This window comes from Acomys minous (genome assembly GCF_964271855.1).
Source record: "Acomys minous genome assembly, chromosome: 6".
Taxonomy (NCBI): Eukaryota; Metazoa; Chordata; class Mammalia; order Rodentia; family Muridae; genus Acomys; species Acomys minous.
This window is the reverse complement of record NC_140487.1, coordinates 22022859-22039592: the sequence shown is the minus strand read 5'-3', so window position 1 is coordinate 22039592 and position 16734 is coordinate 22022859. Positions and strand designations below refer to the sequence as shown.

The following is a 16734-nucleotide window of genomic DNA, read 5'->3' as shown; positions in this document are numbered from 1 at the left end:
CCTCTTTCCTGTTGCTCCTCTCCAGTAAGTACAAGTCGAATCTCTTGGAATGACATTAGAGGCGACTATGGAAACTTTTGAAAGGTAGTATGTGAGAGGTTAATGGAGAAGCTTGTGGTTAGATGACTAACACAGCAAAGGACCTCAGGTCCAGCCCTCCCAGCCAAAATGCCATCAGAGCAGTGTTCTCTGACCTCCAATGTAGTCATAAAGACACACCCAGGCGTTCATGGGATTAATGAAAATTCTTATGATGTCAGACCCATGCAACAGGGAAACAAATTATCTCCCAGGCTTCTAGGCAACCTCTAGTAAAGTGATAAGCATAGAAACGAAGATACTGCTAAGTGGAGTTGATAGGTGCACACGAGTGTGGTGTGCCCGTCTATAAACTGAGCACAGGTGAGTAGAATTTAGCCAATTTGAAAAGCACAGAACAAACAAAACAAAATAAAACAAGCAGAACTCAGAAAATTTTCAACTCATAACAAAAGACTATCACTGGGTGATATCACTGGGTGCTGAGAGGAAAAGAAGGGGCACATTAGTATTATAAAGAATTTGTGGTGAAGTAATGGATGGAAACTCCCCAAATTGACAAAAAGCTATAGAATCCAGAAAATAAGAAACCTCGAACAGGATTGTTTCAAAGACGTTAACACCACTATAAGAAAATAAAAAGAAAAGTCCATGAAACAGCCAGAGAAGCAAGGTGCATTCAGTTCATGGAACAAAGGTTTTTTGTTTTTGTTTTTGTTTGTTTGTTTTAATCTAAGACAATAGAGGCCAGGTAAAGTGGAGCATACTCTAAGTGGTGAAAATATAGTTTTCAATTTTATATTTTCTATCCAGAGAAATTACTCTTTAGCTAAGATTTTTTAAACTTTTTTTTTTTTGCTAGCACACTTATCTTTGAAAATTGGCTAAAGCAAGTACTTCAGATAGAAAGTGAATTATAGGAGAAAGAATTTAGTAGTATCAGGAATGAGAAAAGGAATAGCACATATAACAATCATACGATTTCTTTCTGATTTCAAAAACCACGTTTGAAGAGTGAGGCAAAAACTATCATCCCATCTGATACTCAAAGCATTTCTATCTGAAAGTGGGGAAATTAGACTTATACTAATAGGAAAAGTGTTTCTCACACTTCACTTCAAGTTACAAAATATTGATATTACTTAGTTGTAACAAGTCACATATTGACATTGTAACACACAAGCAAACACTTTGAAAACTATGCAGAGATAGATACACTGTCAAGTGTTTTTAGACAAGTAAAAAGGGCAAGCAGACAACAATAGAGACGTAGAGAAACAAAATCAAGAAGGAGTGTGTTTAACCAGAAAACAGACAATATGATTGTGTCAATAAATATCTTATAGGCAAATGGTCTAAACAAACTAACCGAAGGACAAATATTAGCTAAAGAGTAGACTAAATCCCAACAATATATATTATAGCAAACTCACTGCAAATCCAATGAAAAGGTCAGTGGAAAAAAAGGACAGAGAAGATAAGTCAAACATTGATTTTCTTTTATATTTATTTATTTAATCACTTTACAGCTGATCCTAGTCTCCTCCCTTCTCTGCTCCCAGTCCTATCTCATGAGTCCCTCCCCCCCCCCCCACCTTTCTCCACTGTCTTTCTTCTCAGGAGGCCCCCAAGGGATTTCAACACAGCCTGGCACCTCAAGCAACTGCAGGATTTAATGCTTTCTTTCCCACTGAGGCCAGACAAGACAGCCCAGCTAAGGGAAAGTGATACAGAGGCAAGCAACAAGTCAGAGACAGCCCCTACTCCCATTCTCAGGGGACCCACATGTTGGCCAAGCTCTACATCTTTTATATATGTGTACTGACTTCTTAAATAAAAATGATTAGCTGCACTGAGGTGTGATAAATAGACTTCAGAACAAAGAGACAACATAGTAACAGAAGATGAATCTATCAGAGATACACAATTGTGTCAAAAGTGTGCTACCATGGTCCTTAAGTTCATGACATATAACAGTGTGGCACTAGAAAAGGAGAAGAGACATTCCAACTCATTTTTGGAAGAGGTTCACATAACACCATACATGAACCATAAAATAAACATCTAATTATTTAAAACAATAGTTGTCATACACAATCTATTTTAGGAATTATGGAAAAATTCGAATCTAATTACTACTCATATTGCAGATTACTTCAACAAGTAATGAAAGTATCCATAAGTACATAAAAAATAAATAAAACCATTATGACACTGAATTTTTCAACTTTGGCATCAATTTATAAACAATGGTAATTTAAAGAGAAGAAAAAGACACACAAAATTAATATTTACAAGACATTAAGTCCTAGTAAGTGGAAAAATATATTTGTGTATAAGTAATAAACTGAAAGAGAAATGTTGCCATTTGGTTTCTTGTGTTTTCATCCAGAGAAACTGTTATTCTTTTTCTCTATTCAGTGAAAAATGAATAAGGCTTTTTAACATGCTGCTAGAATTATGTAGATAATAGATTAATGCCTCCAAGGATACCTTCTTAAAATTCTAGATACTAAAAAGGGTCTTAGACCCTTGATAACATACAAATCCTCTGGGATTAATACTTATGAGAACTTACGATACAAAACAAAAAACAAAAAAAACCTCTTTTAAGTAACGTGTGTTCTTGTTCAGTGAGAAAACATTTTAGGCAATTATATTTTAATTTTAAGGCTCTAATAAACAAGCATAATTTTGGACAGGGAAAAATGAGAATTAAAAAAACAGACATAACATTACTATATAAAGATAATATAGTATCATGTTATGATTTGGCATAGTTTTTTCTTTGCAATTTTTATTATATTTCTTTTTTTACATATACATTTACATTATTACACATAAATACAGTAAACTACATACAGCAAGAAGAACCATGAAAAAATCAGGAATTATATAAATGTTACATTCATACATTCATAGTGTTTTGGTTATTTGTATTTGACAACCTTGAAGAAAACATATTTCCTCTCTTGGTGAGTCTAAATTTCTGAATGAAAATCAATATCTATCATATCTCATCTATTTCAACTTAAAGCATCTATCTAGACCTAAAAACATCTTAACCCCAAACAGCTAAGTTAAATTGTAAAACTAAACTATCTGGCCTTCAACCCCATCAGAGACTAAAGAAGTTATAAAACTTAATTACATGAGTAAAAAGGAAGTGCAGGTTAGCAGCTTCCAAAATGAGAAAATGACAGAAACAGTTTGCTGCCTGAACAGTCACCCAAAACTCACTATAACTTTGAAGCATCCTCTTCAGCCTTCTGGCCCAGTATATCTGACAGACATGTTTGTGAGGCAGGAACTATTGAGGACTTGCTTACCCTGTCTTGGCAGTTTGGCCATCCACTCTGCTTGCATCCAAGCTTGCCCGTTTTTAGGCAGAATTCTGTCTGTGGCAGAAACGATGGCATTTTGCCCAGTGGCTTGTTTGCCACATTTGAAGCCATCTCCATAAGGCAATTCTTTAATGTTCATCATCTTCTTTGAGGTAGGCTGGGTGTTGCCAGAAGTTAACCTGTCTTGTTTTCCTAAATAATAGGAAAACATCTTTAAATGTCATATTTTGTAGGTCTCTGAGGTTTTTTTAAGACCTTTTATAACTTTTTTACCATGTATATCTATAGAATCATATCTATCTGTGAAACCTAGGATGTATATTCTTGTGATTAAAAATAGACCAGTAATTGACATGACCATGATTTGATTAATTAACAATTAGTTTGTGTTACTTAATTATCCTAAACAGCCTACAATACCACTCTGAAGGTGTTGGAAGTAAACCTTGCATTATAATTGAGTTGTATTGGTATAATACCTCATATTAGAGTAGAAATATACATAATGTGTGTGCAGAATAATCTTAAACTTGAATTCCATACAATATATCAAAAGTAAACTTATTTTGCATCAATATACAAAATTCTATACCAATTGCTTCAAAATAACCTTATTTGTAACAATTAATGCCTTAAGTTCAAGAGTAGATTCAATAATCTACTTTTCGTCCTATCATCCCTATATATTTCTCTATTCCCCCTTCATTGTTTTCAACCCCTATCTTTATACCTACAAAAGAAAGATAAAGGAAAAGAGAGACATCCCTGAGTCTAACCTCTTTTTCTCTCTGGATAAGACCAATAATAACTTATAACCAACTCCCAATGAAAATAAACATCTGTAGCCCAAGAGAGAAAAAGAAAGAAAAAAAAAAAGAAAAGAATAAAAATTACCTACTCAAACCCCCTTTAGGAGAAATGAGGTATCATTCTTTCAAGGTTTCTTCCAGCTGATTTGGGGCAATTAATACCCTTGTTGGGGCCAAATAAAATTGGGAGAAATGGTTAAACGAGCCAGGAATAGCATTCATGGTTCAGTTTCTAAATGTTGAGAAATTCTAGGCCTAATAGGAGTCTTGTGTGGGGCAGTCTGAAATGCTGGACCAATTGGGATTGGAAGCTTTCTTTGACTCTGTCCTGTGCTGATGAGTTACAGCAACTGAGGCGCCTGGGGCTGGAACATGGAAGATGCAGGATGTCATGTCCAGCATGCTGAGAGGAATGAGTCCTGTCAGGTCTGATCCAGCATCAGTATCTGGTTCTTCTGTTCTGAACATATATAATTTCTCACTAGCATTATACAGTCCTAATATTATAAATGTATGAGGTGTGTGGAATGCACAGAACAATTAAGGCTGGCTCTTTGCTCTCTGTATGAGCAGAAGAAAGACAACTGAAAATCTTTGTTCATGCCATATGAAGAATGGCATCTCATAATAAGTCCCAGGGATTCTGTCACCAACAAGAAACGTTGCCTAGGTATAGACTTTCATGTCTCAGCCAGTCTCAGAGCTATTCCTATGTAGTAAGATTAGCAATATAAGTAGCATCCCGATTGCAGTTCCCTCCCTCATCACCTCCCAATCCTATCCCTTCCCACATCCCCCCTTCCTCCCTCCCCTAGTCCTCAGAAAGGGGAGTCCTTTTCTTCTAACGTCTGACCTCAGCCTATCATGTCTCATCTGTTTTACATGAGACCACTTCCTGCCATAATGGAAGTGGTCAGTGTTGGAAGGCCAGAAACCATGTCGGAAGTAGTCCCTACTACCATATTGTGGGACCCACAAGGAGACTGTGCTGCCTATCTACTACCTCTGAGTAGAGGGTCTAGGTTCATACCATGCATGGTCCTTGGTTGGTGCATCAGTCTCTGTAGTGTAATGTGGTTATCCTGTATTAAGTGGCTAATATCTGCTGATGAGTGAGTATATACCATGTGTGTCTTCCTGGGTCTGGGTTACCTCACTCAATGACAATGAAATTCAAAGCTAGGAAAACCCAGCTATCAGGATCATTAAAGAGTTATTTACATGAATGAAAAATTAAGAAATTTATTAAGATGTGAAAAGACACAGTAGTGTCACACTTAATTGAATGTTTATTTAGAAGTCTCATAAAGATGATAACTTTTTAATATTAAATACTAGTTACTTTTAAAAAGACATGACATTTAAAATTCTATATAAAATTAAGGAATGGCAGTTAAGATATAGATAACTGCAATAAACCAAGAGCCCTTTAAAAAAGAAGGCTACACTGTAGCAGAGAACTTCTGTAAAAGTCTTTATGTAAGTTATTAAAAACTTAAAAATTCAATTAAGTAATCATATACAACCCCAGATCATAATAAAAATAGAACATGTGGCAAATTTTTGCCCACCATCAAAATAATGGCAAAATTGAAAAGGGCATTTGAATGAGAAAAAATTCCAGTTAAAAGGTCCTGCTCCCCTGGATGGGGAGGCCTGGTGGCACTCAGAGGAAGGATAGCAGGCTACCACGAAGAGACTTGATACCCTATGCGCATATACAGGTGGAGGAAGTCCCCCTCAGTCACAGTCATAGGGGAGGGGAGTAGGGGGAAAGCGGGAGAGAGGGAGGAATGGGAGGATACAAGTGATAGGATAACAATTTAGATATAATATGAATAAATTAATAAAATATATTTTAAAAAGTTTGCTTCTTATTGCTATGATAAAGGCTATAACGAAAAGCAAGTTGGGAAAGAGGAGCAGCAGCTGTGTCTGACATGGACTCTGTGGCCTGCTTTTGATCACTTCCCCCTGACTGCCTTGCCAGGCCATGGAAGTAGATGAACTCAGTCCTGATGTGACTTGATGAGCTGGCATGGGTGGATGGGTAGGGGAGCTCCGCCTTTTGGATGAATAGGGGAGGAGGGAACAAAGGAGGGACAGTGGGGGTGGGAGAAGAGAGAGGGGAACAAGACTGGGATGTAAAGTGAATAAATAAATAAATTATTAAAAAAAAAAAAGGAAAAAGAATGAACTAAGAAAGAAAGAAAGAAAAAGAAAAAAAGCAACTTGGGGACTAAATGGTTTATTTATCTTACCAGCTGCAATCAGTCATGAAGGGCAGCCAGAGGAGGAAATCAAGGCAGGAGACACAAACAGTGAAGCAAAGGCCATGGGAGAATGCTGGTGACTGGCTTGCATCTCGACCTAACATCCAGCTCGTTCTTCACCTGCCCAGGACCATCTTTGCAGGGGTTTTGTGGCATACTGTGGGCTGGTCATTGCATTGACCCTGCAGGCCAATCTGGTCGGGGCATTTTCTCATCTGAGGTACCATTGTCCCAAGATGATGTTAATTTGGCTCCAGTTGACAGTTGTAATCAGGACAGCTACTATATTTAAAGTTCTAAGGTTTGTGTAAGCTTCACATTTTCAGAATTTATATATATATATATATATATTATATATATATATAATATATATATATTATATATATATATTTGTTTTAAGTTATCTATTTGATACTCTATACCAAAGAGTAAACACAGAATAAAGTATGATCATTTTTATACATAGATTTCTAAGCAAATCCATAATCTATATTTGATTTGAGGCAAAATTTCTACTAAATTAAAAGGACTTTATGGCACATTAATGTGGTGAACAATACACACTTCAAACCTATATTCAACAGACTTGCTGAAGTAAGAAGAACAGAAAAATGTTCATAAAAGCTAGGCTAAAATAAAAACATTATTTTTCACTAACTATGTGGCATTTTGTCTGGAAATTCTAGCCAATACAACAAGAAAGAAGAGAAATGAGAAATTTCAGGTTGATAACATGAGAATGTATCACTCTTTGCAAATTAAAAAAAAATAGCAGCCGAAACACTATTATAACTAGTGGAAAGGCTTATTATTTGTTAGATCAGAACATGACAACACCAGAAGTTTCACCTTCTTCTTTGTTAGTCCTTGGAGCAGGGGACTAAGTTCTGTGAAACTGACCAATAATAGAAACGAGGAAAAAAAAAACACTTTGTAAAGGTTCCAGTACCAAACATTTGAGTAAATAATGATGTTTCTGAAACATTTCCTGTGATTTTGCTATCATGTCCTATAGAGAAGCACTTGTTTATGACATCCATTTCTTCCCCTTTCAACAGAGAAGAGACCTTATCTTTGAGAAAAGCAAAAGGGTTTTAAGGTTGCAAACTCTGGAAAGGATTGAGATTCATAGGCTGGTAGTACATACTTAGGCTGTAGGATGTAAGCCCAACACAAGGAAGAGTTCATCTGGCCTTTTATTCCTATGGGGTTTTTCCAATAAAATGTGGTTCCCAAAAAAAAACACTAGCTGGCAAAAGAGCAAACATAATAATAGCTGCTGTGGTTAAAATACATCTGACTCCTTCCAGATAAGACCTCCCAGAATGCTCTGTGAAGAAACTGGTCAAGGGTGAGCCAAAAAGACATAGCTCTGTTTGACACACATATCCTGCCTCCAGCATAACAGACAAGTTGTGTGCTCTATGTGGACCTGTGTCCCGTTGAAAGATGGTTGGCCTGTACCAGTGACAATAAAACAGCCCCATTATGCCTAGAGAAGTGAAAGTGACCAAGGAAAGGCTTGCTTAGTCAGTATGCATCGTGCTACATAAAAGGGTGACCCAGAGCCAAATTCAGTCTGGCTCTGAATTTGCTGATCTGGAGCTGTCATTTGCCACAGAAGAAATCCCCTGGTCTCCCCGCAGTCACCTGATGCTATCGAGTAAAGTGGAAGAACCACCACAGGCTGCTATTTAACTTTCCGTCAGTATCAATGACAATGTCTAGGAAAAAAAAAATCCATCACAGCAGAGCATAATTTGATAAAATAAATAAAAAGACACCCGGCCTCATTTGCACTGTATACCATTTAGCCACCAACTTCTTACACTACAATGATAGCATTTCAAATAAAGATGTATTGTGTAAATCTAATTAGTAGAATGGTATTTTTTTAACCTGATGAATAAATTCCAAAATTAACCTGAAGAATGAATGTTCAAATAGTTAAAAATTATGTTGACCGAGAAATAAGACACTGTGACATGATCACAGAACCATTATAAGTCCTTGGAAAAGAAAGTTAAGGAAAATGCCTATGAGTAGCACCCAGACTCCAGCACCCAGACTCCAGCAAATAAATATTTGTTTTGATACCTCTTGGCATTACTGACAATAATTTTGTAATGTCCTGATTTTAAAGAACAAAATGAGTTATGGATTACTGTTACTAAAGACTTGGCTATTAATTCTACCAAACAACATTTACACAAAGTCTGAGTTAGAAAGTTATATTTTTTTTCATAAAGAGTAAATTATTAAAAAGACATAAATTGGTTTACATGTTCATCTACAATATAGAGCATTTGAAACATTTCTTTCAGCATGTAACAATTAAACTGGTGATACATCAGCAGACACTTGCTTCTAGTAAGCTCAAGAAATATAGGGCTGGGAATATAGTCTCAAAATTAAAAACTAGGAGTGAGCCACTTCTCTGTGTAAAACATGTAAATAAAGTCATCCTAAAAGATTAACTTTAAAACACATTGTAGAATATGAATGTGTTGGGACAATTATAATGCTATGATTTGGATGAAAAAATTCCCAAAAGAGGGTGGCTAAGAACAGAGGGCAGACCTCTTCAGTATCAAACATGGAAAAAGCCTGCTGAGCCAATAGCCTAAGATTAATATAAGATTAGCATCCATGCAGCCTCAGAGGGGAGCATCTGCACTCTGCTGCAGACCCCTCTTTCAAGGTCACACCGAATTGTGCCTTTGCTGAAGAATCTATTAGCATCAAATACTAGCTAAGCGAAGGTTACAAACTCATGCATGAACTAAAGAGCTTAGGCTCCAAGGGCCTTGTATGTACCTTTTCTATTCTGTATGCATTCAGAGGTATGAATATAAAAATCAGATTAAGCTAAAAAAAAAAAAAAGATTAAAAAAAGAAAAGAAAATTGATCCATGTATGTCTTTGAAACTTTAAAGATTATTTTAATTTTAACAAATTGTAGGAGACACTTATTTTCCTTAGGGTAATAGTACATACATACAAAATAAGCTCTTCATGTCCTGGCCAGGGTGTCAAGATCCATAATGAGATCTAAGGAAGACACTTGTAACCTAAATTTGCATGAAACGTGAGAAAAGAAAAACCATAATCCTCAATTTACATTGAACTGGAGAATTAAAGCAAAGATTGTTTGAAAAAGGAGTTGTCAAAGCACAAACAGCCGCACTCTTCTCAAGGTAAAGAGGCTTTTCCTGTGAAGTCACCGGACTGAGGAATCAGAGTGACAGCTGTTGGGAACTTCTGGAGTGGGGGAACAGTAAGGGGAGCAGGAAGCAAATGTCCCTTGGAGCCTTAGAGTGAACAGAAAGAAAGATGAAAGCAGTGGAGAGTGGGGAGCTCACGGGAAAATTTGAAGAATCATAATAGCTGACCCGACAGCTCCTAAAATAATACTTCTGTGTACCTCTGCAGAGAGATCGCTGGAACTAAGAAACCTGGCGAGTCACATCCTCCGTGGGACTATTTGCCATTACCAGCGAGAAGCCCGAAGCTTTAGAAAGAACAGAGTCACATGTCCTCCATATAAAGCTGCTTAAAAAAATAAAGAAAGTGAAGAACATGTTTCATTAATAAAAATATTTCTTTATAGCATAAAAAAGTGATAAACTATGAAGTCAATACCCTTCCTTCACAATAGCACTGAATCACTGCAGCAATGAAAAAATAATCTGTAAATGGCTTCATAATATAATAAAATAGCAAATGAAGTATAATTTTAGAAATTATCATTCATCCTGAATATACTTAATTTTAATGCTTACACATACAAAATTAATAATGCTAAACAAAATGCAAGTTCAGCATCACCAACAATAACCATTCTCAAATCGGTTTCTTAGAGGGCTTTTATGTTTGTTTCTACAGTTTTAGTGATTATAATCTTTATTCTTTGTTTTACAGGCTCACTGGTGTAAAGAAATGTAACTGATTTTACTGTGTGAGATTTGTATCTTTCTACTTTAGTGACTTCTAAAATCTAAAAGGGATTTTGGCAACCTCTAGAGTTTTATAAATATAAGTTCATGACATCTGTGATCATGACTAAAGCCACTTCCTTTTTTTTTTTTTTAATAAAAACTTAGATATCTTCTGAGTAAATGCACTAATACTTCAGAAATCATACATGAATAGAAAAACTTGAATCAAGTCTTAGATGAAAAGGTGTCTGTTTTCTGCTTGGTTTCTTTTTTCTGTGAACTTTGCATAAATGGATTTTATTCACTGAAAAATTTCCTTCGATAATTACTGGCTGAAAATTTGTATGACAGGCTATTGATATCTACAAATACTTTCTGTGCATCTGTTCCAATGACCGTGCAGTTTTTATCATTCAATTGCTCGATATAGTCTATCGCTGTGATTGATTCTGCAGACGTAGTATGAAGGCTGTTGCTGGTTGTCAACTTGACCATATCTGAAATGAACTACAGTCCCGAAATGGAGCACACGCCTGTGTGCTCTGGATCTGGAGGCATGAAGACACGCCTTTAATCTGGGCCACGCCTTCTGCTGGAAGCCTATATAAAGGTAACGAAAGAAGAAAGGTTACAATCTTCTTTACCTGCTTGCCCTCCTCCTGCTCTCATATTCATCCCTTCACTGGTGTTGCAGCCTACTTCTTCAAGACTCCGGCATATACAGACGAGCAGCCAAGGCATCCAGCTTTGTGGGACTGAGAAACTACTGGATTCTTGGACTTGTCATTCACAGCTAGCTATTGTTGGATTAGTTGGACTGCAGACCGTAAGTCATTCCAATAATTTCATATATAGATATATATGAATATATGTGAATATATATATGAATAGATAGATAGATAGATAGATATTTGTTCCATAAGTTCTGTGACTCTAGAGAACCCTGACTAATATGGTAGGCAAAGATATATATACACAATAAATAATTCTTTTTTTAACTTTTTGATACATTTTAATGTCATTATTATTTAAGATATAATTATTACTGTATCTGGTAGGTAAGTCAATTATTATTCTACTATTAAACTCAAAGACCAAACTATTAAAGTAACTGTGGCTAAATAATGTTAATAGATATATTACAAAAGTACTCGGAAATTGTGACTTCGGTGAGTATAGTGTGAAGGGAAGAGCAGGTAAAGAGGAGAGAGTGCGTGCAAATTTTTATTAGTATGAAATAGACTGCTGCAACTATGAGTTATATTACATAAGTCTGTTGGTAAACACACACACAAACACATACACACACACACACACACACACACACACACACACACACACATGTGAGAGAGAGGGGGGGGCAGGAATGCACCAAAGCAGGACAGTAATCTTATTAATATCATCAAATATTACATCAAAAAATAAATTTAACAGAGCCAACTAAGCAAAGGTCATAGGGGCTCAAAGAGATAGAAGCGTCAATCACAGAGCCCGCATGGGTCTGGCCTAGGCTCTCTGCCTAGGTTGCCTCTGATGTGGCTGTTTAGCTCAGGGTTTTTTGGGGAGGGGGATGGGGTCAGGGGTCTCCTAACAGCAAGAATGTCTCTGACTCTTTTACCTGCTTGTGGGATCCTTTTCCTCCCACTGGGTTTCATCATCCAGCCTTGGTATGAGGATTTGTGTGTTGTGTGTGCCTGGTCTTATTGCATCTTGTTATGTGGAGTTCAGTTGATATCCCTGGGAGATCTGCTCTTTCCTGAAGGGAAATGGAGGAGCAGTGAATCTGGGGGAGAGGGGAGACGGTGGAGAAACTGGGAGAAGAGGGGGGAGGGGAGGCTGTGGTTGGGGTGTATTGTATGAGAGAAAAATAAATAGAAAAAAAATAGATCTAAGCTAACATGCCCTTTGCTGTGGAACCAAAGCAGAATTTGATAGCTGGAAGAAAGTAAGTTGGAAGTGAAGGAAGGTATTTTCAGGTCTGACTTGTAACAGAAAGAAGAGAAAATTTGTGATTTAACGTATAGGTGCAGGTATTAATGAAGATCTAGTTTTTAAACAAACATGAAAAAAACAATTTTAAAATTTCACAAATAAATCTAAAGGTCTGTATACTTAAAACTATGAAATATAGATTAAAGCAGATAGGAATCAGTAGAAAGATACTTTGTGCTTGTAAACTAGAATAATTAATATAGCTAAAATATCTATGCTACTCGAGGTGATATATAGATGCATATCAAAATTTCAGTGAATTTTTAAGCAGTGACTTTATTAAAAAACAATTTTGAGAGAAGAGTCAAAATTATAGGTATCACATTTCTGGCCTTTAAGTTGTAGCATAAAAATAATTGTCATAAAACTAGATAAAAGTCAAACCAATATAATAAAGCACACAGCAAAGAAAAAAAAAGTACTACATAATCAATTAATTGTGACCAAGCTTATCAGGAGGACTCAGTGTGAAAGGAACAGTTCTTTCAATAAATAGAACAGGGAAAACATACATCTACATAAAAAAGAATAAAACTAGATCCTGGTAAAATTTACTCAGGATAGATTAAGAACCTAATATTAAAAAATTAAAAAACCCAGGGATGAGGAGATGGCTCAGTGAGTAAAGGACTTTCCTGGCAAGGCTAAGAACCTGAGTGAGACCCCAGCATCTGCCTAAAAACTAGGTGCATGGTGGCATGTGTCTATAATCTGTATTTTGGCGAGACACAGACAGGAAGATCCCTGGAGTCTGCTGGACAGCCAGTTTAGAGGACCTGGTGACCTCCAGGTTCAATGAGAGAATTTGTCTCTAAAAATATGACAGACATAGATTAAGGAAGACATCTGCAACCAGTCTTTGGCTTCTATACACACAGATACATATGCATTGGTGCTCTTGTGCCTGTGCGCGAGCACACACACACACACACACACACACACACACACACACACACACACACACACACACACACACATGAACATATACACACACGTATACAAAGCTATACAACTCTGAGGAGAAATGCAGGGTGGGTGACGTCTTTGGAGCTGGACTCAGCAATGTTTTCAGCAAAAGTAAAAGAGGAGTGAGTTGGACGATCAGGGCTAGATCACATTAAAACATGTATGCACAGCAAAGGAAACAATAGACAAATGGGAATCCGTCCTGTGAGATGGGAGAGACTCGGTGTGTGTCACATATCTGCTATGGGTTAGTGTCCAAACCACATGGGAGAATGTATAACTCAATAGAAAAACTGAAACAAGCAAAAACTCTGGACAAATATTTTCCCAAAGAAGCTATAAAACAGTCAGCAATAAAATGAAAAGATGTTCCAGATTGCTTTTCCAGGGCATGACAATCAAAAACCACAATGAAGCATTACCACATTCCCATCTCTTAGCTATCACCTATACGTCCAGAAATGCTAAGGTCATGGAAAAGGCAAAGAAAAGGGAACCCCAACACACCTTAGAAATGTGTGTTTCTGAAATCATTGTGGAGAACATGATGGAGGCTCTGAAAATATAACTGTCAGTAATCCTTCTTCTGGGCATGCTCTCAGAGGAAAAGGACCAAAGTACCACACAGACACATCTGTATGCTGCTGTTCACTGCAGCATAGTGCCCAGCGGCTAATCTGTGGAAATGATACAAGTGTCTGTTAACTGATGATCAAGGAAATTGTAAATATATTTCTGTCTGTCTGTCTATCATCTATCATCTATCTATCATCTTTCTATCTATCTATCTATCTATCTATCTATCTATCTATCCATCTTTCATCTATGTATCTCTGTCTCTATCTATCTATCTATCTATCTATCTATCTATCTATCTATCTACCTGTCAATCAATCGTATATCATATTCAGCTCTGGAAATGGAGATGCTGCTAGCTGCAACAGAATGGGTGGCCTTAGAGTACATAAGGCAAGGATATATATAGAAAGAAAAATACTACATGATCACACTTATATTGGCAACTGGCAATATAAACAAAATTCAAACACTGATTAGCAGGGGTAAAGGGATGGAAATGGAAAACGTTTAAATAGAGAATGCTAACTTGCAGTTAGGTGGGGTAAACAAGCCCACGATGATTGCAATATATGACAAAAGGATTACATTTAGTAAGATTATGCATTGAAAATTGGCTGAGACACTGATTTTAGGTGTTCTTACCAGAAAAAAAAAAGTTAACAATGAAATGTGACACATATGGTAAGTTGATTCCCCTATGGTCATTATTTCAGGATATCTGTATGAAAATATTTGGCTGTACATCTTAAATTCATATAGACATAAGCTTAACCTCTGTAATAATTTTGGAAACATCAGTCAACCACAGATTAAAAATCCACTTTATCACAAGGAAGTGATTCATTTTTGTTATACCCACTGTATATGTCATATTTGAACAATTGTAGTTGGAAACAAACCAATATCATTTATCAGTATAAACTGACAAAGTCATGTGGCTCTTTACTCAATGACTTTTACCTCAAGAAAACAGAAATGTGCTTATTAATCACTTGGTCAAATTCTGTATTGCTTCATTTTTATTTTTATCTTTTATTTTCTACATATTATACTGGGAACATGCTAATACATTTGAAAACTGAAAAAAATCTATTAAGTTTGCATGAAAACCATATTCCTCAATAGAACTGTTAGGAAAATAATTCAATGCAGCATGAGTGTAACTAAAAATTGGTGCAGTTGGCCAACTTCTTAGGATCAATGATTAAACCTGTTTGAAGAGGTCTAGGACTATTTTGACAATTCAAGGAAGACTCAGTTTATGAGATGTTTCCATGAAAGAAGGAGAAGTCTTCAAAGACAAAACATATAGTAAAGCAGGAAAGCATGTTTCTCAATGATTTACCAAGTGTCCATCCTAACCTTTCAGCGTCATTGTTCACCATATGCATCTTTACTGGCACCATCATGTCACAGACTGAACTGTCAGGATTAATGCACATATGTAAATGCCATCTCCAGCTCCCTGTATCAAACCTCCTGGATATGGAGCACATAAACATACAAAAAAATGTGAAAACCGCATTCTATATAGACTAATTGAGAATATGTGTTTATAATGCTAGGACTGAGAATATGGGTCTCAGATACAGGATGCTCTACTCATAAGCAATACAGTAATGTCCTGGGGGCTAGTATAAAGATTTAATAGGAAAAATAGGTAGGGGAGGTGGCTGGTGGGTAACTGCTGGCTGTGCGAGCATAAAGACTTGAGTTCAGGTCCCAGGACCCATCCTAAAGCTGTGTGAAGTAGCACATATCTGTAAAGCCAGAACGCGTGTGTGTGTGTGTGTGTGTGTGTGTGTGCGTGTGCGTGTGCGTGTGCGTGTGTGTGTGTGTGTGTGTGTGTGTGTACGCACACACAGGTGGATCTCTGGAGCTCATTGGCCAGTCAGGCTATTCAAACTAATGTACCTCTCTAAAAGATGCTCTCTCAAAAAAGTAAGCTGGAGACTGATCAAGAAAGACATGTGATGTCAACCTCTAATATATGTCTATAACGTAGGACACATATGTCCTACACATACACTCACTTGCATGCACACATGTAAACACTCATGAAGTGTATGTACAGCACACACATACACAGTGATTTAATGTAATATAATAACATTACAGTTTTAACAAATGAATAACATGATCAGCTTTTCTTTTCTGTGAAAGTACCCTGGTGTTAGTGCGAATAATTGGATTTAGAGGAAGCCTCAGCAGGAAGGGGATGGGATTGTTTTGGTTTTCACAGCATAAGAAAAGAACGGTCATAACAAAATTAATTGCATATACTTGATAAATAATTGTGAGTGACTATGTCACTAAAGGGAAAGGAAATTATCCTGAATGACTGTGATTCTCTGCTTGCTTATCTCCGTGTACTGGCGTATCATAGTACACAGACACTCCTAAAGTAGAACTTGACACTTTCATATGTTTTCTCATTTTCAAAAGACACATTTTCAAAGAAGCAGAAGCCTGTAAGGATCAATTCTTGTCACCATAATGGTGCTCACCAGGTTGAAAGAGGACCAACAGACATTGTTCAAGTGAGTTTATCTTACATCTCCTCTTCAGGGTCATTTTCGACATTTATTCCCCATTGCACCATCTCGGAGATTTTTTACAGCCCCAGAACAGACAGTCCCTTACTGGATAAGACCATTAGCTGTTGGTCTACAAGGCTTGGAAGCCAGATGAACACCTGGAGGAAGCACTGCACAGGGGATTTGAAGCCCTGGCTGTTTCAGTTTGCATGGCTGTTACAATGTTTGTGATAAAGGGGATGGGAGTCATGACACAG

At 36.8% G+C, this 16734-nt stretch overlaps 1 protein-coding gene across 1 annotated transcript in view; it reads left to right on the top strand.

The window, feature by feature from the left end:
- The first annotated feature begins 11188 nt into the window (after positions 1-11188).
- Positions 11189-16734, top strand: part of GNGT1 (G protein subunit gamma transducin 1) — a 34783-nt gene continuing 29237 nt past the window's right edge. The window contains exon 1 of the mRNA XM_084787575.1: positions 11189-11229. The gene's annotated coding sequence lies outside the window, so the exon portion shown is untranslated. The remainder of the gene's footprint in view (positions 11230-16734) is intronic.